General features: G+C 52.8%; 1 protein-coding gene across 1 annotated transcript in view; it reads left to right on the top strand.

The window, feature by feature from the left end:
* Nucleotides 1–12,633: 12,633 nt before the first annotated feature.
* LOC147659591 (mitochondrial 2-oxodicarboxylate carrier-like) overlaps nt 12,634–25,939 on the top strand; it is a gene marked incomplete at its 3' end in the record, with an annotated part of 710,830 nt that continues 697,524 nt past the window's right edge. The window contains exon 1 of the mRNA XM_086951622.1: nt 12,634–13,741. The remainder of the gene's footprint in view (nt 13,742–25,939) is intronic.

The following is a 25,939-nucleotide window of genomic DNA, read 5'->3' as shown; positions in this document are numbered from 1 at the left end:
GTTGAGCGGTGTTGCGTAGTTGAGCGGCGTTGCGTAGTTGAGCGGCGTTGCGTAGTTGAGCGGCGTTGCGTAGTTGAGCGGCGTTGCGTAGTTGAGCGGCGTTGCGTAGTTGAGCGGCGTTGCGTAGTTGAGTGGCGTTGCGTAGTTGAGTGGCGTTGCGTAGTTGAGTGGTGTTGCATGTGTGAGTGGCGTTGCGTTGTTGCGTGGCGTTGCGTAGTTGCGTGGCATTGCGGCGTTGCGTAGTTGCGCGGCGTTGCGTAGTTGAGTGGCGTGGCGTAGTTGAGTGGCGTTGCGTAGTTGAGTGGCGTTGCGTAGTTGAGTGGCGTTGCGTAGTTGAGTGGCGTTGCGTAGTTGAGTGGCGTGGCGTAGTTGATTGGCGTGGCGTAGTTGATTGGCGTTGCGTAGTTGAGTGGCGTTGCGTAGTTGAGTGGCGTTGCGTAGTTGAGTGGCGTTGCGTAGTTGAGTGGCGTTGCGTAGTTGAGTGGCGTTGCGTAGTTGAGTGGCGTTGCGTAGTTGAGTGGCGTTGCGTAGATGAGTGGCGTTGCGTAGTTGAGTGGCGTTGCATGTGTGAGTGGCGTTGCATGTGTGAGTGGCGTTGCATGTGTGAGTGGCGTTGCATGTGTGAGTGGCGTTGCGTTGTTGCGTGGCGTTGCGTAGTTGCGTGGCATTGCGGCGTTGCGTAGTTGCGCGGCGTTGCGTAGTTGAGCGGCGTTGCGTAGTTGAGCGGCGTTGCGTAGTTGAGCGGCGTTGCGTAGTTGAGCGGCGTTGCGTAGTTGAGCGGCGTTGCGTAGTTGAGCGGCGTTGCGTAGTTGAGCGGCGTTGTGTAGTTGAGCGGCGTTGCGTAGTTGAGCGGCGTTGCGTAGTTGAAGCGGCGTTGCGTAGTTGAGCGGCGTTGCGTAGTTGAGCGGCGTTGCGTAGTTGAGCGGCGTTGCGTAGTTGAGCGGCGTTGCGTAGTTGAGCGGCGTTGCGTAGTTGAGCGGCGTTGCGTAGTTGAGCGGCGTTGCGTAGTTGAGCGGCGTTGCGTAGCTGAGCCGCGTTGCGTAGCTGAGCCGCGTTGCGTAGCTGAGCCGCGTTGCGTAGCTGAGCCGCGTTGCGTAGTTGAGCCGCGTTGCGTAGTTGAGCCGCGTTGCGTAGTTGAGCCGCGTTGCGTAGTTGAGCCGCGTTGCGTAGTTGAGCGGCGTTGCGTAGTTGAGCGGCGTTGCGTAGTTGAGCGGCGTTGCGTAGTTGAGCGGCGTTGCGTAGTTGAGTGGCGTTGCGTAGTTGAGTGGCGTTGCGTAGTGGAGTGGCGTTGCGTAGTTGAGTGGCGTTGCGTAGTTGAGTGGCGTAGCATGTGTGAGTGGCGTTGCATGTGTGAGTGGCGTTGCATGTGTGAGTGGCGTTGCATGTGTGAGTGGCGTTGCGTAGTTGCGTGGCAATGCGGCGTTGCGTAGTTGCGCGGCGTTGCGTAGTTGAGCGGTGTTGCGTAGTTGAGCGGCGTTGCGTAGTTGAGCGGCGTTGCGTAGTTGAGCGGCGTTGCGTAGTTGAGCGGCGTTGCGTAGTTGAGCGGCGTTGCGTAGTTGAGCGGCGTTGCGTAGTTGAGTGGCGTTGCGTAGTTGAGTGGCGTTGCGTAGTTGAGTGGTGTTGCATGTGTGAGTGGCGTTGCGTTGTTGCGTGGCGTTGCGTAGTTGCGTGGCATTGCGGCGTTGCGTAGTTGCGCGGCGTTGCGTAGTTGAGTGGCGTGGCGTAGTTGAGTGGCGTTGCGTAGTTGAGTGGCGTTGCGTAGTTGAGTGGCGTTGCGTAGTTGAGTGGCGTTGCGTAGTTGAGTGGCGTGGCGTAGTTGATTGGCGTGGCGTAGTTGATTGGCGTTGCGTAGTTGAGTGGCGTTGCGTAGTTGAGTGGCGTTGCGTAGTTGAGTGGCGTTGCGTAGTTGAGTGGCGTTGCGTAGTTGAGTGGCGTTGCGTAGTTGAGTGGCGTTGCGTAGTTGAGTGGCGTTGCGTAGTTGAGTGGCGTTGCGTAGTTGAGTGGCGTTGCGTAGTTGCGTGGCGTTGCGTAGTTGCGTGGCGTTGCGTAGTTGCGTGGCGTTGCGTAGTTGCGTGGCGTTGCGTAGTTGCGTGGCGTTGCGTAGTTGCGTGGCGTTGCGTAGTTGCGTGGCGTTGCGTTGTTGCGTGGCGTTGCGTAGTTGCGTGGCGTTGCATGTGTGAGTGGCGTTGCGTAGTTGCGTGGCGTTGCGTAGTTGCGTGGCGTTGCGGCGTTGCGTAGTTGCGCAGCGTTGCGTAGTTGAGTGGCGTTGCGTAGTTGAGTGGCGTTGCGTAGTTGAGTGGCGTTGCGTAGTTGAGTGGCGTTGCGTAGTTGAGTGGCGTTGCGTAGTTGAGTGGCGTTGTGTAGTTGAGTGGCGTTGCGTAGTTGCGTGGCGTTGCATGTGTGAGTGGCGTTGCGTTGTTGCGTGGCGTTGCGTAGTTGCGTGGCATTGCGGCGTTGCGTAGTTGCGCGGTGTTGCGTAGTTGAGCGGCGTTGCGTAGTTGAGCGGCGTTGCGTAGTTGAGTGGCGTTGCGTAGTTGAGTGGCGTTGCGTAGTTGAGAGGCGTTGCGTAGTTGTGTGGCGTTGCGTAGTTGCGTGGCGTTGCGTAGTTGCGTGGCGTTGCGTGGTTGAGTGGCGTTGCGTGGTTGAGTGGTGTTGCGTGGTTGCGTGGCGTTGCGTGGTTGCGTGGCGTTGCGTGGTTGCGTGGCGTTGCATGTGTGAGTGGCGTTGCGTTGTTGCGTGGCGTTGCGTAGTTGCGTGGCATTGCGGCGTTGCGTAGTTGCGCGGCGTTGCGTAGTTGAGCGGCGTTGCGTAGTTGAGCGGCGTTGCGTAGTTGAGTGGCGTTGCGTAGTTGAGTGGCGTTGCGTAGTTGCGTGGCGTTGCGTAGTTGCGTGGCGTTGCGTAGTTGCGTGGCGTTGCGTAGTTGCGTGGCGTTGCGTAGTTGCGTGGCGTTGCGTAGTTGCGTGGCGTTGCGTAGTTGCGTGGCGTTGCGTAGTTGCGTGGCGTTGCGTAGTTGCGTGGCGTTGCGTAGTTGCGTGGCGTTGCGTAGTTGCGTGGCGTTGCGTAGTTGCGTGGCGTTGCGTAGTTGCGTGGCGTTGCGTAGTTGCGTGGCGTTGCGTGGTTGAGTGGCGTTGCGTGGTTGAGTGGCGTTGCGTGGTTGAGTGGTGTTGCGTGGTTGAGTGGCGTTGCGTGGTTGAGTGGCGTTGCGTGGTTGAGTGGCGTTGCATGTGTCAGAGGCTAAATGTAGCACAGGGAGACCTCCAGTGGTAAGACAATCAAAAACAACTTAGAAAACATTTGACAGTATGAAGAGATCAAACTCATGAACAAGCGTGATACACCTCAGCTAAAAATCATGATAAATAACAACACACATTAGAAGTGAAACTGCAAGTACAGAAGGACCAGCTTTGCTTGTTTAAAACTCCCACTTCAGGCAGATGAGTGTAATGTGTAAAGCGTCTTGTGCACATGAGCAGATCGGAGTCTGGAAGCAAATACAAAGAAGAGGAATGACTGAGGCGCATTGGTGTGAAGCACATCAAAGGGCTTCTCCTCCCCTAATTAGCCGTTCTGGGGAAACTGAAAGTACGGCCGGCCTGCGGCCGGCCATGAATAATTAGGGGAGGAGAAGCCCTTTGATGTGCTGGGCTGGCTGGCCCTGAATGCGCGTGCATGTTATCACGTGGTTCACGGGCACTGCAAGAAAACCGCGGCTGAAAGCCCTTTGGTTTGAAGAGAAAATAGCCGACTTGAATTCTCCCCAGTTGAGTGGCGTTGCGTAGTTGAGTGGCGTTGCGTAGTTGAGTGGCGTTGCGTAGTTGAGTGGCGTTGCGTAGTTGAGTGGCGTTGCGTAGTTGCGTGGCGTTGCGTAGTTGCGTGGCGTTGCATGTGTGAGTGGCGTTGCGTAGTTGCGTGGCGTTGCGTAGTTGCGTGGCGTTGCATGTGTGAGTGGCGTTGCGTAGTTGCGTGGCGTTGCGGCGTTGCGTGGCGTTGCGGCGTTGCGTAGTTGCGCAGCGTTGCGTAGTTGAGTGGCGTTGCGTAGTTGAGTGGCGTTGCGTAGTTGAGTGGCGTTGTGTAGTTGAGTGGCGTTGCGTAGTTGCGTGGCGTTGCATGTGTGAGTGGCGTTGCGTTGTTGCGTGGCGTTGCGTAGTTGCGTGGCATTGCGGCGTTGCGTAGTTGCGCGGTGTTGCGTAGTTGAGCGGCGTTGCGTAGTTGAGTGGCGTTGCGTAGTTGCGTGGCGTTGCGTAGTTGCGTGGCGTTGCGTGGTTGCGTGGCGTTGCGTGGTTGAGTGGCGTTGCGTGGTTGAGTGGCGTTGCGTGGTTGAGTGGTGTTGCGTGGTTGCGTGGCGTTGCATGTGTGAGTGGCGTTGTGTAGTTGAGTGGCGTTGCGTAGTTGCGTGGCGTTGCATGTGTGAGTGGCGTTGCGTTGTTGCATGGCGTTGCGTAGTTGCGTGGCATTGCGGCGTTGCGTAGTTGCGCGGTGTTGCGTAGTTGAGCGGCGTTGCGTAGTTGAGTGGCGTTGCGTAGTTGAGTGGCGTTGCGTAGTTGAGTGGCGTTGCGTAGTTGAGTGGCGTTGCGTAGTTGAGTGGCGTTGCGTAGTTGAGTGGCGTTGCGTAGTTGCGTGGCGTTGCGTAGTTGCGTGGCGTTGCATGTGTGAGTGGCGTTGCGTAGTTGCGTGGCGTTGCGTAGTTGCGTGGCGTTGCATGTGTGAGTGGCGTTGCGTAGTTGCGTGGCGTTGCGGCGTTGCGTGGCGTTGCGGCGTTGCGTAGTTGCGCAGCGTTGCGTAGTTGAGTGGCGTTGCGTAGTTGAGTGGCGTTGCGTAGTTGAGTGGCGTTGTGTAGTTGAGTGGCGTTGCGTAGTTGCGTGGCGTTGCATGTGTGAGTGGCGTTGCGTTGTTGCGTGGCGTTGCGTAGTTGCGTGGCATTGCGGCGTTGCGTAGTTGCGCGGTGTTGCGTAGTTGAGCGGCGTTGCGTAGTTGAGTGGCGTTGCGTAGTTGCGTGGCGTTGCGTAGTTGCGTGGCGTTGCGTGGTTGCGTGGCGTTGCGTGGTTGAGTGGCGTTGCGTGGTTGAGTGGCGTTGCGTGGTTGAGTGGTGTTGCGTGGTTGCGTGGCGTTGCATGTGTGAGTGGCGTTGTGTAGTTGAGTGGCGTTGCGTAGTTGCGTGGCGTTGCATGTGTGAGTGGCGTTGCGTTGTTGCATGGCGTTGCGTAGTTGCGTGGCATTGCGGCGTTGCGTAGTTGCGCGGTGTTGCGTAGTTGAGCGGCGTTGCGTAGTTGAGTGGCGTTGCGTAGTTGAGTGGCGTTGCGTAGTTGAGTGGCGTTGCGTAGTTGCGTGGCGTTGCGTAGTTGAGTGGCGTTGCGTGGTTGAGTGGCGTTGCGTGGTTGAGTGGCGTTGCGTGGTTGAGTGGCGTTGCGTGGTTGAGTGGTGTTGCGTGGTTGCGTGGCGTTGCATGTGTGAGTGGCGTTGCGTTGTTGCGTGGCGTTGCGGCGTTGCGTGGCATTGCGGCGTTGCGTAGTTGCGCGGCGTTGCGTAGTTGAGCGGCGTTGCGTAGTTGAGCGGCGTTGCGTAGTTGAGCGGCGTTGCGTAGTTGAGCGGCGTTGCGTAGTTGAGCGGCGTTGCGTAGTTGAGCGGCGTTGCGTAGTTGCGTGGCGTTGCGTAGTTGCGTGGCGTTGCGTAGTTGCGTGGCGTTGCGTAGTTGCGTGGCGTTGCGTAGTTGCGTGGCGTTGCGTAGTTGCGTGGCGTTGCGTAGTTGCGTGGCGTTGCGTAGTTGCGTGGCGTTGCGTAGTTGCGTGGCGTTGCGTAGTTGCGTGGCGTTGCGTAGTTGCGTGGCGTTGCGTAGTTGCGTGGCGTTGCGTAGTTGCGTGGCGTTGCGTGGTTGAGTGGCGTTGCGTGGTTGAGTGGCGTTGCGTGGTTGAGTGGCGTTGCGTGGTTGAGTGGTGTTGCGTGGTTGAGTGGCGTTGCGTGGCGTTGCGTGGTTGAGTGGTGTTGCGTGGTTGAGTGGCGTTGCGTGGTTGAGTGGCGTTGCATGTGTCAGAGGCTAAATGTAGCACAGGGAGACCTCCAGTGGTAAGACAATCAAAAACAACTTAGAAAACATTTGACAGTATGAAGAGATCAAACTCATGAACAAGCGTGATACACCTCAGCTAAAAATCATGATAAATAACAACACACATTAGAAGTGAAACTGCAAGTACAGAAGGACCAGCTTTGCTTGTTTAAAACTCCCACTTCAGGCAGATGAGTGTAATGTGTAAAGCGTCTTGTGCACATGAGCAGATCGGAGTCTGGAAGCAAATACAAAGAAGAGGAATGACTGAGGCGCATTGGTGTGAAGCACATCAAAGGGCTTCTCCTCCCCTAATTAGCCGTTCTGGGGAAACTGAAAGTACGGCCGGCCTGCGGCCGGCCATGAATAATTAGGGGAGGAGAAGCCCTTTGATGTGCTGGGCTGGCTGGCCCTGAATGCGCGTGCATGTTATCACGTGGTTCACGGGCACTGCAAGAAAACCGCGGCTGAAAGCCCTTTGGTTTGAAGAGAAAATAGCCGACTTGAATTCTCCCCATTTCCCATTCCTGCGGAATGGTAAAGGCTCGACCTAAAAAAGGATCTCTCTGACAAAAGCAGTACTCCACTGAACTATTTAAATTAAGTGCACTTTGTGATCTGCATGGTACATGTTTTGGCAGCAGGCACATTAACCCTATGGACTACCTTTCCATGAGTCAAAACTTATTTTAGACAAAACTGCAATCTCTTTCTAGGAAGAACATTAATCACTGGAATTATGCCATTTTTATTGTTGCCGCAAATTGTTGGAGGCTAGGAAGGAAGCAGCAAGCACTTTTAAAACAATAATTTACTTGCAAACACGATCCCTACACCCAAAGTCAGCACCCTGTGCGGTCACAACAGAGCAGGCCCTTCTCAAGGGTCCTGTGACCTCAGTGACAGAGTCACTGTCGCTTTAGGGTGTGCTGCTTCATAGGTCTGCACGCAAGACTGGAGGTGAACTACGGTATGGATTGTGGTGGGTAGGCCTTCAAGGTTAACCCACACTTGCCACTGGTAGTGTCCACCTGCTGGTGCTAAGACACCAGGGCTTTCAAGATCTTGCAGGGCCTTCTAAGGTTTAGCATGGGAATGTGCTCCCTAAGGTGGACTGGTCATGAAAGCTGAGCCTGGTTTACCAGTTACAAATTTGGCAGCTCCGACCATAGTGCCACATTCTCTCCCCCACTGAACACCAAACTGCCCCACTGAAAGAAACTTGCACTGTCTTTAGCTGCAACCCAATTGAGACCCACTATAAACACTGAGATGAGAATCAATTCAAATTACAAACTAAACAGAGAAATATCCCCCTTAAAAAATAAAAAAAAAGTAACAGTATCAAGGCAAAAGCAAGAAATCAAGGGAATGCAAGATTAAGTAAAGCATGTCAAGTGTAAGAAAGCACAACATGGTTATCATAAAGCTTTTACACCCAATATTTAGAAATCAGTGAGTATTTTTGCCTGAAAAGTTAAGGCCATGACTATGGGGCCCGGAAGGGACCCGTTTCAATGTCAATTACTTATATCCTTACAAAAAGTAAGCAGTGTGGTTTAAATAGACCACATCTGTGAACACAAAGCTGCTGTACACATTGTGTTTTCCAATCCACCCATCAACCAGGTACTGCAGTACCTCCAGGAATGGTGCACATCCTCATCCGGGGAAAATAATGCTGTTCAAAGAAAGACAAGAAAACAAAAGTAGTGCCTCACTGGCAAACTCTGTAAAGTGGCGCTAATGGGCTTGGGTGTGAACAAAATGAATCTGGATGCTTTACGACCACTGTGTTGCTTTATTTTGTTATTTATTTATTGTTCATATTTTGAACCTATAATTCCTGAGGCTGAATTTTAGAATAGAAAAAGTCCACATTTCCAGCAAAAAGTGTTTTTTCTTTTTTAGATATATTTCACAGGGGAACAAATAAATGAAAGGAGGAAAGAGGATGAGAACTGTTTCTTGAAGTCGTGGTTTTCAATAAGTCGGAGGAGTGAAACATACAGAAAGAGAGGGAATAAGAGGAAGAAAGAGAGGAGTGTGCCAGCAGAAGTGGACACTGTCCTTGTCTTCTCTGGGCAAGAAGGAAAAGAGCCCTTTTCCTTCTCTGCCCACCCACCTATCCCTGAATGGCCACAAACGCTGAGACTTATCTGTAGGCCTTGGCTATTTCTGCCGTCCTGGGACGCAAGTTTAAAATTGAAAAGTAAGAGAACTGAATCTATTGAATAAAAGATGTAGGGGCACACCGTTCACTGTCCATCCAGCCCACTGGTTCTCATACCTTAAATCTCTGCACTAGTTTCCTATTCAAACAAGCATTGGAAATGCAATAGGTCTCGCATTAGGAAAGTTTGAGCCATTGTTTTTGTAAATGACACTTTTTTATTTATGTGTTGGTTTTGAAAATAGCAAAATTAATAGGTTTGTCAGTTACAATGTCAATAGTTTTAACTTTCGCAAATGTGACACCTATAGCATTTGTAATGCAATGTGTGTTGTATTTACGTGACTTAGATGTATTGATATTACAAATTACAATGGCTTTTATTTTTGTAAATAATTAATACTTAAATAAAAGTTATTGTAATTTATAATGGCAATACCTTAAACATTTGTAAATAACTTTTGTGAAGATTATGTTCAGTGTATTTTATTGTGACGAAAATCCAAGAACATTGCATTTGCACCTACACACACACAGAGCCACACACACAGAGCCACACACACACACACACATATAGATGTGGTGGTGGTGGATCTGGGGGATATGGTGGTGGTGGATGTGTTGGTGGATGTGGTGGTGGATGCGGTGGTGGATGTGGTGGTGGTCATGGATGTGGTGTTGGTGGATGCAGTGGTGGTGGATGCGGTGGTGGATGTGGTGGCGGTGGATGTGGTGGTGGTGGAAGTGTTGGTGGATGTGTTGGTGGATGTGGTGGTGGATGTGGTGGTGGTGGTGGATGTGGTGGTGTTGGATGCAGTGGTGGATGTGGTGGTGGTGGTGGATGTGGTGTTGGTGGATGCGGTGGTGGTGGTGAATGGGGTGGTGGATGCGGTGGTGGATGTGGTGGATGCGGATGTGGTGCATGCGGTGGATGTGGTGGTGGATGTGGCGGTGATGGTGGATGTGAAGAGGGGGAGAGAGAGAAGGGGAGAGGAGAGAGAGAGAGGGGGAGAGAGGAGAGAGAGAGGGGGAGAGAGGAGAGAGAGAGGGGGATGGAGGAGAGAGAGAGAGAGAGACGGAGAGAGGAGAGGGAAGAGAGGGAAAGGGAGAGAGGGAGAGGGAAGTGATGGAAAGGGAGAGAGGAAAAGGGAGAGAGGGTAGAGGGAGAGAGGGAGGGTAAGAAGAGAGGGAGGACGAGAGCGAAGGACGGAGGGGAGAGAGAGGGGAGGGAGAGCGAGAGGAGAGCAGTCAGAGGGGGAGATGGGGAGAGGGAGAAAAAGGAGAGGGTAAAAGAGGGAGAGAGGAGAGAGAGGGGAGGGGGGAGAGAGAGGGGGAGAGAGAAGAGAGATCGAGGGGGATGGAGGAGAGAGAGAGACGGAGAGAGAGAGGAGAGGGAAGAGAGGGAGAGGGAAGTGAGGTAAAGGAAGAGAGAGAGAGGGAGGGTAAGAAGAGAGGGGGAGGACGAGAGCGAAGGACGGAGGGGGGAGAGAGGGGAGGAAGAGAGAGAGAGTAGAGCAGGCAGAGGGGGAGATGGGGAGAGGGGGAAAAAGGAGAGCAGGGGGAAGGTAAAGAGAGGAGAGAGAGAGGGAGAGGGTGAGAAAGGAGAGAGGAGAGAGTGAGAGGGAAGTGAGGGAAAGGGAGAGAGGTAGACAGAGAGAGAGGGAGAGTGAGAGAGTGAGGGGAGGGAGAGAGAGGGAGGACGAGAGGGAAGGAGGGAGAGGAGAGGGAGTGGAGTGAGTGAGGGAGAGAGGGAGTGGAGTGAGTGAGGGAGAGGGGGTTAGAGGGCTTTACTCTACTTTGGGCTGTTAACATCAGTTTATTTCTGCTAAGTGAAGTCACAAGCACAAAATCCAGAAGAGGTAAAGGATCCAATTAATCAATTATGTAAACAGAAAAGAATCTTACTGAAGAGTGCAGGTTGTTCCATGCCTTTTGCCTGCTTTTAACTTCCAACTTAAATTTTAATACTGTATATGTGGAAATGGCTGACGATTCTGTTGCTGTTTCATTTTTTGCTTAAGCATGGTGTAAATTGCAGTTAACATTTTCTCTCCTTTAATAAGTAGCTCTTCATTGCACAATATATTCTATGTCCAGTCAGAAAACTAGTGAGAATCGATTGTATAAAAAAAAATGAGATGTTTTCATAGCTGATTCTATATTTACAAGCTTCCTCCAAACACATGCAACAAGGCAGGTGAAGTTTACACAATGCACGAGGCAACAGAATCCCCTGTGCGTACGATCCGGGGTATGCCAACGCAACCAGTGACACAGCGGCCATAATAAACTGCGTCACGGGTCACTCCGTAGTGCTTCCGGGCCTCTCCGGTCCCCACAGACTAAGCAGAATAGCCCACCCCATCTGGCCGGGAAGGCCTTGTGATCTTCTGTTTCAAAGCGGACAGTGACACCCTCGCCAATTACGACACACCTTTCTTATAAGTTGTGAAGTGGCGCTCTTTGTTCTCTCTCCAAACAGAAATCACGGAACATGGGGTTATTAAATGTGTTCGAATTGATGCAAGGATTACATTTGCGCATACCGGAAGCGAGCTTTGAGTGGAACGGGACATCATGCTATACTGGCACGTGCCCAGGGGACATTTTGATAGCAGCTCGTGAACAGAATGCTCCTGTCAGCAGAACGTTCAGATATGTTTGCTGCGCATGCAAATTATTTCTCAACCTGTGGTGCGGCATTTGAAAGGAAGCGGAGCGCGAGCAACTCCTGGAAAATATTTATTTCTGTGAATTTTGCAGTGATAAAGAAGGACGCTATGAATGCTCATTTTAATAATATTGGTCACCCGCACTGCTCGCTATAAAAACAAGACGGAGGGAAGAGAGAGAAGGGGAGGGGGGAGGAGAAATGCGACACGGCGGGCAGGGGAGGGGGCGGAGCGGGGAGAGGGAACAGACGGAGGGAAGGCAGATAAGGGGAGGGGGGAGGAGAAATGCGACACGGCGGGCAGGGGAGGGGGCGGAGCGGGGGCCTGGAGTGCGGCTGAGGGAACTGATGTGCACGCGCTTTTAAGCTCAATGCGCATGCGCATTGAGCTTAAAAGTCACGGGCACTGCAAGGAATCGCCACGATTCCTTGCAAGTTGGATAAAGAGTGGATAAGCCCCCATAGTCTCGCTTGCTCGATGCGCATCGACAGGCGAGACCTAAAAAGGGTGCAGTTTAAATGATTGGTCTTGGTCCACAAAGCTCTGCGCAATTTGGGAGCTGGCTATTTGAGAGAGAGGATTCATGACTACGTCCCTTGTAGAAACCTACGCTCCTCCACTGAACATCTGGCTAGCGTTCCTAAAATCCATCGAGCCAGAGCTGGTGGCAGGCTTTTTTTCCTATCTTGGGCTGGTCACAGGGAATAAACTCCGTGTGGAGCTTTGAATCACAATGGAACTTTACTCTTTAAAGAAAAAGATCACAAAATGCCTCATCCTGCAAACCCAACAGGACATGCAGATACGGCAGGCGGCATGAAGCAACGCCGGGACTCTCGAGTAGCCGTGCGCAATACAAATTCCACTAACAAAGTACACTCCGGCGTACATTTTAACCTCAGAGTTCCATAACTTCTTCAGCCACGTTCCTCTATATGGTTATGGAACTCCTCTGTGACTTGCAACATCTTTATAAAGTACACCAGGGAGTAATGTGTCCCTTATAATGTGGGCAGGGAGGTACTTTCTCCCTTATAATGTGGGCACAGCAGAGGGTACTTTATGGCTTATAATGTGGGCACAGCAGGGAGTACAGTATCCCTTCTAATGTGGGCACAGCAGGGGTAACTTTATCCCTTATATTCTGGGTAGGACAGGGCGTACTTTAGCCCTTATAATGTGGGCTCAGCAGGGGGTACTTTATCCCTTTTAATGTGGGCACAGCAGGAGGTCCTTTATCCCTTATATTGTGAGCTGTGGTCAGGCTCGTGTCTTGCTTTTGAGCCCCTCTTTTGTTGGCCCTCAGGGGCCCCCTCCAGCTCTCAGAGTGATCTTGAATGCCCATCCCCCCGACAGCCCCGAGGCGCCTCCTGTCCCCGCTCCCCGCGCTCTCCGCTCTCACCTCCGGCCGCTCATCTGAGCCTCCTCGGCCGCCTTCGCCGGCTGCTGCCGTTGCTCGGTGACAGCGCCCCCACTTTTCCACCAATCGCAGCGCCGTACCTGGGTCACGTGGGTCCCTAGGGCGGAGTTAATGCGCACGCGGCGGGAATTGTCTGTTTGTGTTAGTGTACGGAGCGCCACTATTGGTCACACTCAGAAAGAGGCGGGCGTGCTGTCTCAAAGAGAGGCTTGGCACGCAGAGGCGTGGACTGCGCTGTACGTAGAGCTCTACGGCGGCCCGGCGGGGTCACAGCCACGTGTGTCCTACAGGAGCAGGTAGGGGTGGGGCGTAGTTTACCCCGCCCCTAGTTTAACCCCGCCCACAAGTGCCTACTTGCTGCCTCTGGGCGCCAGGAAGAGAGAGAGAGACAGGCAGAGAGGAAAAGACAGTCCCTGGGAGTGAGAGCGGGGTCTGGGACCTGCAGGGTTAGAGTGAGTGGAGATCAGAGACACAGGACTGGGAGAGACACCTAGAGAAACTCAGAGACAGTCTGAGGCACACAGGGTTAGAGTGAGTGGAGATCAGAGACACAGGACTGGGAGAGGTGGAGACAGTCTGGGAGAGGCACCCAGAGAAACGCAGAATCAGCCAGAGGCTGTACATCAGTCTGCTAGAGCTAGAGGCAATCTGAGTCAGTCTCTAAGAGACACTCAGAGGCAATCTGAGACACACAGCACTGGACTCAATCAGAAGCACTCTCAGAGACACACAGGACTGCAGGGAGTGTGCACCAGCCTGATTCTGAGAGGCAGAGACAGTATGTGAGAGAGAGCCTGAGACACACAGGACTGCAGGGAGTGTGCACCAGCCTGATCCTGAGAGGTAGAGACAGTCTGTGAGAGAGAGTCTGAGACACACAGGACTGCAGGGAGTGTGCACCAGCCTGATTCTGAGAGGCAGAGACAGTATGTGAGAGAGAGCCTGAGACACACAGGACTGCAGGGAGTGTGCACCAGCCTGATCCTGAGAGGTAGAGACAGTCTGTGAGAGAGAGTCTGAGACACACAGGACTGCAGGGAGTGTGCACCAGCCTGATCCTGAGAGGCAGAGACAGTATGTGAGAGAGAGCCTGAGACACACAGGACTGCAGGGAGTGTGCACCAGCCTGATCCTGAGAGGTAGAGACAGTCTGAGAGAGAGTTTGAGACACAGGACTGCAGGGAGTGTGCACCAGCCTGATCCTGAGAGGCAGAGACAGTCTGAGACAGAGGGGAAGCCACTGAACTTCAGAAAGAGTCTGTGACACTCTGGATTAGAGACAGCCAGTGACAGAAAGAGACAGACAGAATTAGAAATCTGATGATGAGTGAGACTGCCAGACACCCAGCTCAAAGTCCCTGCAGTAACCACGACTGATCCATCCGAAGAGCCACTATCACAGCCAGGAGAGCCTTGTGGTACAGGAACAGGTGAGCGTCTCAGCATCCCTCCTTAAACTGCCCTTGGAGAGTGTCTCAACCATCTCAGTACTAGGTGCAGGGCTGACATGGGCCCCATGTCACGTGTGACTAGGGTTGCCACCTCTCCCAGAGACAAATCCAGACATGTTACACATTTTACATTTCTCAAAGGACCAGACTTGATTCTTAACTAGAACTTTAGAGAAAATAGTCTCTATTCATTTTTAGGTCTTTCTGTCTGGGTTATTGTTTACAACAATTGGTCTTGAGCCGCCCTATTGCTGACCGTTAGTTGGCTTCAGTGCCACACTTTTTTTCTGCCTCCTAATTGACTAGCATGTTTTACGTGTCACTTCCTTTCTTTCTGTGGAGCATGGGCCAAGAACGGATTGCTTCCTCTTGATTAGTGTCAATCCTCTGCTCTCTCTGTGATTGACATACTATTTTTTACTTCCCCAACACCTACTTTATCTTGATTCTTCACGCTCCCACCTCCTCTCTTTTTTCCTTCTTCCCTCTCCCACCCACTCCTTCTATGTATTGATGTCCCCTATCCCTTCACAATGTCGTTGTTTGCCTGCAACCTTAACCCTTCCCCTGTTTTTGCTTGCCCACCCCACCCAAAAAAAACAATATGACATGGCGTCAGCTCTGCCCATCTCATAGCACTTTTTCTAACTTTACTTTTATCCATGATGCTGTGCAATATGGCTAAAAGACATTGGCAAAGCTAATATCTATTGCATAGGTGAGACTTACTGGCTTGGTCGATGTTTGCTAACTTGGCCTTTCAAAACTTTTTTTTTTCAACTTTCATTATTAGTCCAGGATCATTAAGGTAGCACTGGAACACTTTTTAATTAGCTTTCTTCTTATGTTTACTGTTTAAAGTGTGTACTGATAATTGGACAGAATACCTGCTTTAGAAAATGTTCCTACACTCAACATTCAACCACTTTTGGCTTTTTATCTACTAATAATGTGCATGCTGAGTGTAGGAAGGTGGATACCTGACTATATGGTTACCCTCACTTTTTGCCTGGTGTTTTGCTGGTTTTCGACTAAGTTGGCCTGGGACCCTGCTATTCAGGGCCCCAGTTTATCTGCTTTCTCTATAAAATGGACTCCACGTACTTTTAGGTACATACCAGATTGGTTACATGGTCACCCTTGTGAGCCCGTGTATAGTGTACCCTAGGTACCCAGGGCATAGGCGCACCCTAGGCCTACCAGGGGCTGCAGCATGTATTGTGCCACCTCTGGTTTGCACACATCCTTGGTAAGGTGGTGTAATCACCTGTAATTTCCGAGGGAAATCCAACCCTTGAAAAAAAAGAGACCATTGCTTGGGCTACTACAGCGGTAGTCATGTTTGTTAGTGGTATTGCTTTGGGGTATCAGGTGGCATTGTCGACAATCGCAAGTATGTATCTATGCCCCCAGGAGGTGGGTAAATGTGGACGACCAGGTCCATGCCTACCTGTTTGAAGGGGACATCGATTATGGGCAAGGGTTTTAAAGGGGCTTTCTTATCCCTAGACGGGTTAACTAGCTGACATCGGGGACAAGATGCACAAAATCTAGCAACTTCCCTATAAACACCAGGCCAATAGAACTTTTCTAGTAAATACAGCAGTGTATGTTCTTGCCCATAGTGACCACCCCCAACCTGACAATGTGCCATGTGCATGGCTTGTTTTCTGAATGAAAGGGGAACTAGTAGTTGTTCATTTCGTGAAGTGGGAGTCCTGCAGACCTGATAAATGAACCCCTTCTTAACAAGGAAGTATGGTCCTACCATGTTAGGATCTTCTTTGTGAGCTTGACTCCAGGCATGAGTGAGAGTGCTGTCATTGTAGGAAGGTGGATATCTGACTATATGGTTACCCCAACTTTTTGCCTAGTGTTTTGCTGGTTTTCGACTTAGTTGGCCTGGGATCCTGCTATTCAGGGCCCCAGGCTATCTGCTCTTACTGTACAATGGACTCCATGTACTTTAGGTACACACCAGATTGGGTATTGGGTCACCTTTGTGAGCCCCTGTATAGAGTGCCATAGGTACCCAGCGCATAGGTGCATCCAAGGCCTACCAGTGGCTGCAGCATGTATTATGCCACCCCTGGCTGGCCCTCCAAACTGACACCACAGGTCTGTTCACACAGCCTCGGTAAGGTGGTGTAATAACCCCTTACTTAGATATAGTATACCTATGTCTACCTTATATATAGACACATATACACCTATAGGTCATTCCTATGGTAAGCCTCGACAATCCTGGAGGCAGAGTGCTTGGTTTTATGAGAGAGGGTGCCCTAGTAAGAGCTGAGCCCCTCTGCAGCTTTCGGAACCATCTCCTTATAGCTGTTCTATGATATAGCCATACCATATACCAGAGGTATTCAAACTTTTCCAGGTTGATCCCCCCCTAGCTGAATTCCCCCAGATGTTGGGCCCCCCCACCACCCGACCGAAACCTCGGGAATCCGGCACACCACATGATCGACTGCAACGCGGACACCACGGGCCATATCCGGCAAACAATGCTCAACACAACAAGAGTGCCTAGCAAACTGCAGGCCTGTGCGTGGGTGTGGCGAAACGACAGAGGCATACCACACAGCTCAAAACACAATCCTCCAAGGCAAAGGAAGTCATCACAACCCTCCCCATCCATCATGTACACCTTGTCATCCACCAACTCCCCCACCATTCATTCCGTCCCTCCATCTGTGCCCCATCCACATCCAAACCCCCTCAACCACGTGCAAACACATCCACCATCCATCCCTCCATCCATCATCTCACCCATCCATCCCTCCATCCACCCCTCACCCATCCATCCATCCATCCATCCACCCAACCCATCCCCTCACCAATCCATCTACTCTTCCACCCATCCATCCACCCACTCATCCATCCAACCACTCACCCCTTCACCCAAGCTATCCTCCCACTCATCCATCCACTCCTCCATTCATCCATCCACACTTCCACTCATCCATCCACTCCTCCATTCATCCATCCACACTTCCACCCACCCATCCACTCCTCCACCCATCCATCCACTCATTCATCCATCCAACCACCCACCCTCTCACCCATCCAGCCATCCCCCCACCCACTCATCCATCCACCCAGTCACTCATCCGTCCACCCAGTCACTCATCCGTCCATTCACTCAACCCCCCACTCATCCATGAACCCATCCATCCCTCCCGCTCTCCACCCTCCCCCCACTCATGCATGCACTCTTTGACCCATCCATCTCCATGCTCCTCTCCTCACCCATCCATGCACACACCTGCCCATCCACTCTGCCAATCATTAATCCATGTCCTCACTCATCCATCCATCCTCTCCCTCTCTCTCCATTCCCCCCTCACCCAGCCACCCATCCCTCCATCCACCCTTCACCCATCCACCCACTCATCCATCCACTCATCCATCTATCGATTGACCTCTCACCCACCCCTTCACTCCTCCATCCATTCCCCCGTCCATCCACCCTCCTCAATCACCCATCCATCCCCACATCCACCCCTTCACTCATCCATCCATCCATTCATTTCCCCCTTCACCCATCAATACATCAATCCATCCATCACCTCTCTCATCCATCCACCCACCGACTCGCCCACCATCCACCCCCCCATCGATCCATCCACCATTTCACTGCCCCATCCATCCCTCCACCCATCCATCTACCCTTCCAACCATACACACATCCATCCACTCCCATCCATCCCTCCACTCGTGCATCCATCCTCTCTCCCACCATCCATCCACCCCTTCACCCATCCATCCACCCCCTCACTCTTCCAACCACCCCCCCACCCATACATCCACCATGTCACCCACACATCCACCATTCCACCCATCACTCCACCCATGCATCCACCACTCCACCCATACATCTATTCACCCACATGGCAACATAACGGACGTCTGGTGGCCGGCTCCACCCGACATCCCTCACACATTTGATGATTCAAATTCGAATCTGCAGACCAACATCCCTGAACACAGACACTTCGGTGCCCCACACAAAGATCCTCATGAGTTGATGACCGCAGACCAGAGCCCACAGTTCCGATTCATGGCCCAAACCCGGATTGCAACCTCTCCCTCCCTTCCCAAAATAACTGAAGGACTCCCGCACCCCCCTCCCCCTCACTCCCACCCCCGTTGAAAGGCTGGGGCCCTGGGCCAGACCCCACCCCGCCGTGCCTCAAACCCTCTCCGGAAACCTTCTCTCCCTTCTGGGAAGAGCTAACTCTCCCAGGAGGGGGCCAATTCACAGAGTCGACAGCTTCAGTTGCAGTGGGAGGCAAGGGGTCTCCTCTGATAAAGCTGAAAGCGTGTCTGTTTGTTTGCTTTCGTTTTTAGCAGAGGAGACTCCTTGCCTGCACTGCAGCCGAAGCTGTCGACTCCATGAATTGGCCCCCTCCTGGGAGAATCACCCAGACAAAGGAACGGGCACAAAGGGAAGATCGGAGTGGAGCGCGCGCCACCCCTGGGATGGTGTCGCGCCCCCCAGGGGGGCGCGCCCCACAATTTGAAGAACCCTGCCATATACTCTTAAGTGCATTATAATCCTTGCGGTTAATGCTAACTTTGGTTTGGCTTAATCAAAACATGTCGTGTAAGGTGTCAAAAACTTTGGAATACTACCTCCCCCGCCAGTCCTGGCAGCGGGGGTAGCATTCCACCCTTCTAGAGGGAGAAGACATATAGTTACTGGTTTAGCCGGTTAAAGTTAAACAGAGCCTCAGCATCACAAAATGGATGCTGCTGCCAAAGACACAAGTCTGACCTCCTGCTGCTGGACGAAACTCCGGCAGGGGAGGCATGGACAATGGGTTTCCTGTCCAGGGAGGAGCCAGCACCTCCCCAGACAGGCTTTTGTGTTTTGGTGCAGGGAGGGCTGTATTCAGTGAATGCTTTCCAGACACTGCCTGGGGCACACAAGGTGCTCCATGCATAGCCCGGATCAAGTCAGTTGCTGGGGCGTGAAACTGGACAAAGGGAAAGGAGTGTAACCACCCCCTTCTCAAGTCTACCCATAGTAGAGACCTACTATGGTAGTCCAGCCCCTAACCTTAGTATAAGTATAGGAGCTGTGTTCCCAGGATTTTAGATTACCCTGGACAAATCTTCACAAGACCTATCCTGGACCTTCGACATTCCATTTCGACTGGAAGATGGAAAATATCTCCCTTGTGGTCAAGGAGTGACCACCCTGTGCAACAGGCACCATCAGCAACTTTGGCGGTATGCATTTTCAAGGCTCCCGCCGGATCCTGAAGAATCTGCGAAACAGGAACTGGACTTCCAGACTTCTCTGACTCCGATCCACATCCACAGCAAAGCTGAGACCCATGGCGGACATGAGACATGGGACCGGACACCCTGGACATCCTGCAATTTGCTAATTGCTCGACTCCCGAGGTACCCTCACAGTTGTACATTGGGGTACGAGAAGCCCCAGCCCAAGCACCCTTTGCACCGAAGCACAGGCCCCCCACACTCCGCGAGTATCCCGTGGGCCCCACTTTTGCATTTGTGCTTGACGCGTCTTCCCGGTTCCTCCTGAAGCCCCCTGAAGACCTTTCTTTGATACAAACTTGCTTTCCTGGATGCTCCAGGCTTGCTCCAGCTTCCTTCCAAAGGAGAAGCGCCACAGACCTTGCTGGTCTGCGACAGAGCCAATCTCGACATCCTGTGTGGGTTGCGTTTGCCAAGGCTTGTTGGGTCCTATCCGGCTACCGACACCGCAGTCAACTTGATCCTTCGTGGGACAGCTCGAATCCAGCCCGTGGTCATTGTCGATGCCTCCTGGACCTCGTAGCTGAAGAGACAAGCTCACCTTCTTCACCTGAGATCATCGCGACATTGCATTGGTTCCTTCCTGGTACATTCCTGGTCACTGGTTAGTGACCAGAATCTGTCTCTTCTGCTTTCAGGTTCTTCAGATCTTCAATCCACCCTTGGATCCACCGGACACTTTTCCTCTGGGCGCCTGCAGCACTTCTTTGCAGATCTCCATAGAAAACATCGATGAAACCCGACATCAAAAGGCACCTATGCACCCGGCTTCCGTGGGTGAGGTAACACGAGTACTCCGGTGCTCCCGTGGGTCTTGACTCTCGAAGTGTCCTAGCCTAAAGGGGTTTTGTCGTAGTCTATCCGGAAGTGCCCTTAAACAGTAACTTTGTAACTTCTTCGTTTCCCATTATAAGTCAATGGTAACTCGCGACTGTGATAAGACACTGCACACGTCTCTAGTGGGCCTCCTACTTCCTAACCTTTGGTTGTTTAGTGTAGCCCCAGCGATCCCCTAGGCCCTAGGCCTACTTTCTATTCCATACATGGTTCTTTTACCACTATTTTAGTATATGGTTTGTGAGGCCCCTAGGGAATTACTGTATATTGTGCAACTTATCGTATGCTAATTGAGTAACTTGTATTGTGCTTTTACCTCTGACCTCATTGTTAGACCTGGCACCTTGGCGTGAGTCTCCCTTCCACTTTTTGCTGATGTGCCTCCGATGTTTTGCTGGTTTTCCGATACTCAGGGCACTGCGCCACGGCTGATCCGTGCCGCAGTGCAAGTGCTCCCTATTGTAAACTGTACATACGATTGGTATCCATGATTGGTGCATTGGATTTACTGTTAGTCCCCAGTAAAGCGCACGAGAGAGTGCCGGGGCGTGTAGATGCCGATACTGCTGGTGGGCTTGCAGCGCTGGTTGCGCCACCCACCCGAGCAGCCGTAAACTTGTGTCTGGGAACTGCGACCGCAGAACCCGCGTGCGGTCTCGTACTGTCACGTTAGCTGGGCAAGTGTCCCCACTTGCCAGCCCCGACCCTTCCCTTGACTACATCTTAGTCACCCCTATGGTAGGCCTGCGGGCAGGGTGCATTGTAGGTGCGAGGTAGGACAAGCCCTGATGTGCGTGGCATGTCCTGGTAGTGACTTACAACGAAGACCGTATTTCACTACTGAAGGCTACCTGCTCCATTAGGCCAGACTGAGCTGCGAGGATTATTATACCCTATAATCCCCGCAGGCTCAAGGAGCATGGTAGTGAGTCATGTTTAGTATGCCTGAACTCAGGGTGATGAGATATTTCTTGTAGTCAAGTTTATTTCGTTATCCTGGGTTTGCAAATGCTACTTTTAGAAAGTTAGCATTTGCTTGCCTAACCATTTCAGTTGCCTCTGCCAGTATGTGTATCCGACTGTCTGGGATGTGTGAGTGACAGGGCTGGAGGGATGACAGGTGGTGAATGCGCAGATTACACCTTAGTGGGAGGTAGGAGTGCCTCTTGACTCGAACTGTCACTGTGCTCGGCCACCACAATGCTGGCTCCACCCTCCTGGGGAGCGGCGGATGACTCTGCCGGCACCTGGCCCAGGAAGGGCGAAGCCCCCATCAACAAGGTACTCTGGCCACTCCTGTCCGGACAATGCTGGCTCCACCTCCTGTGGGGCGTCTGATGCGCCTGCCCCTCACACTGAAAGCAGAAGCCGGAGTACACCCGCCGAGGTACTCCAGAACTGAGAGTGGCTATGCAAAGGCCCCCCTGGCCTGCGAGAACAAAAGAATTGGCCTATAAAAGATGGAGCCCTGCTCCTTGAAAGTTAGATCCGGTTTGGGCCACAGAACGACTCTGCCCTACGAGAAGGACCGCGAGAAGACAAAGAAGGGTGCTGACTCTTGCTTGTGTCTGGTGCCTTGCTGCTGAAGGAGAGGAAGACAAAACGACGAAACGACTTTTGTGCTACTTTGTGCCAAACTCTGCAAAGAGATCTCCAAGGGCTTGGAAGCTGAACTTGCCCCCTGACCAGCGTCCCAGGACCAGTGGACGCTAAACCCCCCTTGGAAGAAAGCGACTGCGGGTGCTGATCATCGCCGCAGTACCGACAAAGAGGAAGCTCCTCTAAGGCATCCACTCCCTCCCGACCACCGTGACCGGGGCCCAAAGCTACAGCGGAAGCACAGTAAGGACCAGCCGCCGCTGGCCCGAACATCGTGACCACACCTGCGCTGGGAGCCCGAGAGCAAAGCGAAGGAGGACCCGTCTGGTCCGAGCTACCGAGGCGACTGCATAGCGAGCCGTCCCTCACCTGCAAGGACAGACTATTGCCCTACGAGAATCCACACGGTCGGTAGCCTGTCCGACAGCCCAGCTGTGAGCCCACAGCTGCACCGACATTTGGCTGGGTACGTCCTGCACTTGGGGACCGTACTGCCACTTGTCACCGCCACACAGCCGCCGACTCCAAGGTCGGAGCAGACGACGAGAAGAGGACCGTGCCGCCACAGAGCACCGCTGCCCCGGACGACCAGTGACCTGCTCGGCCGAAGAGCCGCAACGATCAGCGACACCGGGAAGGCAACGCGACGTGGGACAGATCCCCTGGAAGCCGCTGGCTCCACAAAGAACTTTGTTTAACACCGGCCTACGGGCCTCACAAGAACTACGATAAGAACTGTGGTAATCTAAAGCTGATATCCTGCAACCGTATCCGTAAAGTTATTGCCTGTATTCACAAGCCTACGTAAAGTTTATATAAAGAGATATATTTTTACAAGAATACAGTCTGGTCTCGTTGTGTGGTGGGTTGGTTGTGAAGGTGTACTATTGCAAGTGTTTAACCCTATGTGCCCCAAAGATTAGCCTAAGACTGCTTAAGCCACACTACCTAGAGGGTAAGCAGAGGTTGTCTGGAAGGTAACCCTCAGCCCTGACGAGGAAGAGAGAGTCCCTGCTTGTCGCTAGTGCTTGCACTGCGCCAACTAGAGACTCCCCCTTCCTACATTGGACGCAGCGGTGAGGATTTTCGAATTTACACTTGCGATAGTTATACCTGAGCTTCTGACCGCTACACAAGGATTACGGTACAGTTACTAAACCACAGACTTTGCTTTTTGAAAAGAAGATTCCGAGTGCAGAAACCATGCCGGGCACAAAGAGCCTGGATGGAGCGGAGTCCACGACCTCCGAGGTTTTGGAGATAGAATGGGACGCCGCAAAGCTAGACAAGTACTCAAAGCTGGAGCTGAAGTTTTTTTGTAGGAAACTAAAGGTTCCGCACGCTGGTTGCAGAAACAAACCGGAGTTCTACAAGGCCCTGAAAGCCTGGGTGGAATCAAGAAAGACCCCGGAAGAGCAAGACGACCTCGCTGAGCAGAATGCAACGGAGGAGCAGAATGCCCTTGGGGATCTGATCGATCTCGAGCGACAAGACAGCGAGCACAGCGTGGGTAAAGGCCTGTCGCCAGAGGAGCTGGCGGACAGGAAGGAAACCCGGAATCACGAAAGAAAGTTGGCAGAATTGAAAATCCAGCTGGAGCTTGAAACGAAAAGAATGGCGCTGGAAGAGCGAAAGCACCAGATGGATTATGAGGTGAAAATGAGGGAGATAAGTCTCAAGGAAAGAGGCTTGGATCGTCCTCCCTCTGGTGGCAGCACATCGCCAGTGCAGGTAGAGTCAAGAGTGCATATCCCGAAGGACGTAGTCAAGGAGTTCTTTAAGGGGGATGACATAGGACAATGGTTTAGGGCATATGAGGTAGCCATGTCCTCCCACCGGGTCCCTGAGAAGGATTGGGGAGCGGGGTTGTGGGGAAGGTTCCTTAGCGAAGGGAGAGATACCTTGCTAGATTTGCCCGTCGAGAATCAGAGGTCCTATACCCACATGAAAGAAGCTTTGTTGAGCAGGTACGGGCTTACCCCTGAAATGTATAGACAGAAGTTTAGGGGGTGTACTAAGCGGCCTGGGAATACGTATGTGGAGTATGTGACTTACTTTTGCAGAGCACTGGATGGTTGGGTGAAAGGTAACAAAGTGAATGATTTTCAAGGTCTCTTTGATTTAATTGCATGGGAGCACTTGTCTGATCACTGTTTTCCTGAGTTACGCCAACATCTGATCGATAGCAAGCTGTCCAACCCGAGGAAGCTTGCTGAGGAGGCGGACCGCTGGCTCAGCACCAGGGTCCACAAGGGTCCCGTGGGAGATTCCGCCAAGAGTGGGCAGGGTCCCCAGCAGAAGAGTGGGGGGGACAAAGGGGGAAAACAGAAAGGGTTCCAAAAAGGCCCCCAAAGTAGTTCCCAAGGGAATCCGCAGCAGGGTTCTCAGCCTCCCCCACCCCCGAAGCAGAATGGGGCCCCGACAGGTAAACCTGTTCCAAAGGGGCCCTTCAATTGTTTCAAATGTGGCGAGCCTGGGCACATATCGAGTGACCCCAAGTGTCGCCTATTTGGAAAACCCGCACCCACTGGTGCTCCGCCCCGACAAGTGACTAGCGTTCACCTGGGAGAAGAAATGATGGTCCCGGGGGGTGGAGATCCCGTTCACATGACCCTGGTCTCGTTAGGAGACAGCGAGATGATCCCTACGAACTACCTGCCCTCTAACACTAAAAAATATGGGCAGGTGGTGATCATCAATGGTAAGGAAGCCGAGGCTCTTAGAGACACAGGAGCCAGTGTGACTGCAGTGAGGCAGCACCTGGTGTCTCAAGAGCAGGTTGTACCCCATGCCTACTGTAGGGTTATCAACGCTGATAATTCCGAGAGCCAGTGTCCGATGGCTCAAGTTCCCTTCGAGTGGGGGGGGGTCTCTGGTACTCTGCAGGTCTGTGTGAGGAAAACCATGCCTGTTGACTGTTTGCTAGGGAACGACTTGGAGCACTCCCCTTGGGAAAAGGTGGAGAAAACGACTCACCTGCGGATGGTGGGTCTGCCTGACTGGGCGTGCGTGACCACACGGTCGATGGCAGCCAGTAAGGGTGATCGAGAGATCCTGGGGCCTGATGGAGAGGCCCAGGAACCGGTCTTAGGGAGAAGGCGCAGGGGGCGCGGGAAACCGGCCCCTGAAGTTCCTACGGTCCAGGAGGAGGCAGACCTTGAGGGGGATGCCCTGGAGCCTACAGGGGAACAGATCGCCGAACTGGGGGACCTGCCTGAGCTGACCCATTGGCAGCAAGAAGGAGGACCCTCCAGGGAGGAATTCTGCAGGGAGCAGAAAGAATGCCCTTCTCTCGTGGGTATGCGGCAGCAGGCTGCAGACCAGGCCAATGGTGTTCAGGCCAAAACACATTACGTGTACTGGGAGAATGACCTCCTGTATTCGGAGCCTAAGGCTGCTGAACCTGGGTCAGCCCGTGTGCTGGTGGTACCCCAGAAGTTCAGAGCCTTCCTACTGGGTCTGGCTCATGATGTGCCTTTAGCAGGACATCTAGGGATGGACAAGACCTATGACAGGCTTGTCACCCACTTTTACTGGCCCCAAATGCATAAGAGTTCCGATACTTATTGCAGAACCTGTCCGACTTGCCAGGCAAGTGGGAAGACGGGAGGGAAGAACAAGGCTCCCCTCCAACCCTTCCCTGTCGTCGGTACGCCATTCCAGCGAGTGGGTATTGACATCGTCGGGCCTCTGGACCCCAAGACAGCCATGGGCAACAGGTTCATCCTGGTCTTGGTGGACCATGCCACCCGGTACCCTGAAGCCATACCTCTGAGGACAGTGACGGCTCCCGTGGTGGGGCGTGCACTGATGGGAATTTTCTCACGAGTAGGATTCCCTCTAGAGGTAGTGAGCGACAGGGGGACCAATTTCATATTGAAATATATGAAATCCCTTTGGCAAGAGTGTGGCGTAACGTACAAGTTCACCACACCTTACCATCCCCAAGGTAACGGGTTGGTTGAAAGATTCAACCGAACCCTCAAAGGCATGATCATGGGCCTGGAAGGTCCGATGAGGCGTAAGTGGGACGTCCTCTTACCATGCCTACTGTTTGCATATCGCGAGGTGCCACAGAAGTCCCTAGGGTTCAGTCCCTTTGAGCTACTGTACGGTCACCCCGTGAGAGGACCGCTGAGTTTGGTAAAGGAAGGCTGGGAGCAATCTCCCAGGAAACCTCCCCAGAGTGTATATAGCTACATGCTGGCCTTCAGAAACCAGACCAGGCGCTTCAGACAACTTGCCGAGGCAAATCTGGAAGCGAGCCAGGAAGAGATGAAGCGGTGGTACGATCAGAATGCCACTCTGGTCGAGCTTCAGCCTGGACAAGAGGTGTATGTCTTAGCCCCGGTGGAGCCCTGTGCCCTTCAAGATAAGTGGACAGGACCATTCGAGGTTGTGGAACGGAAAAGCCCCGTGACATACTTGGTGGACATGAAGACGGCC

This window comes from Lissotriton vulgaris, unplaced genomic scaffold, assembly GCF_964263255.1.
Source record: "Lissotriton vulgaris unplaced genomic scaffold, aLisVul1.2 SCAFFOLD_892, whole genome shotgun sequence".
Taxonomy (NCBI): domain Eukaryota; kingdom Metazoa; phylum Chordata; class Amphibia; order Caudata; family Salamandridae; genus Lissotriton; species Lissotriton vulgaris.
This window is presented reverse-complemented; position numbering and strand designations above follow the sequence as displayed.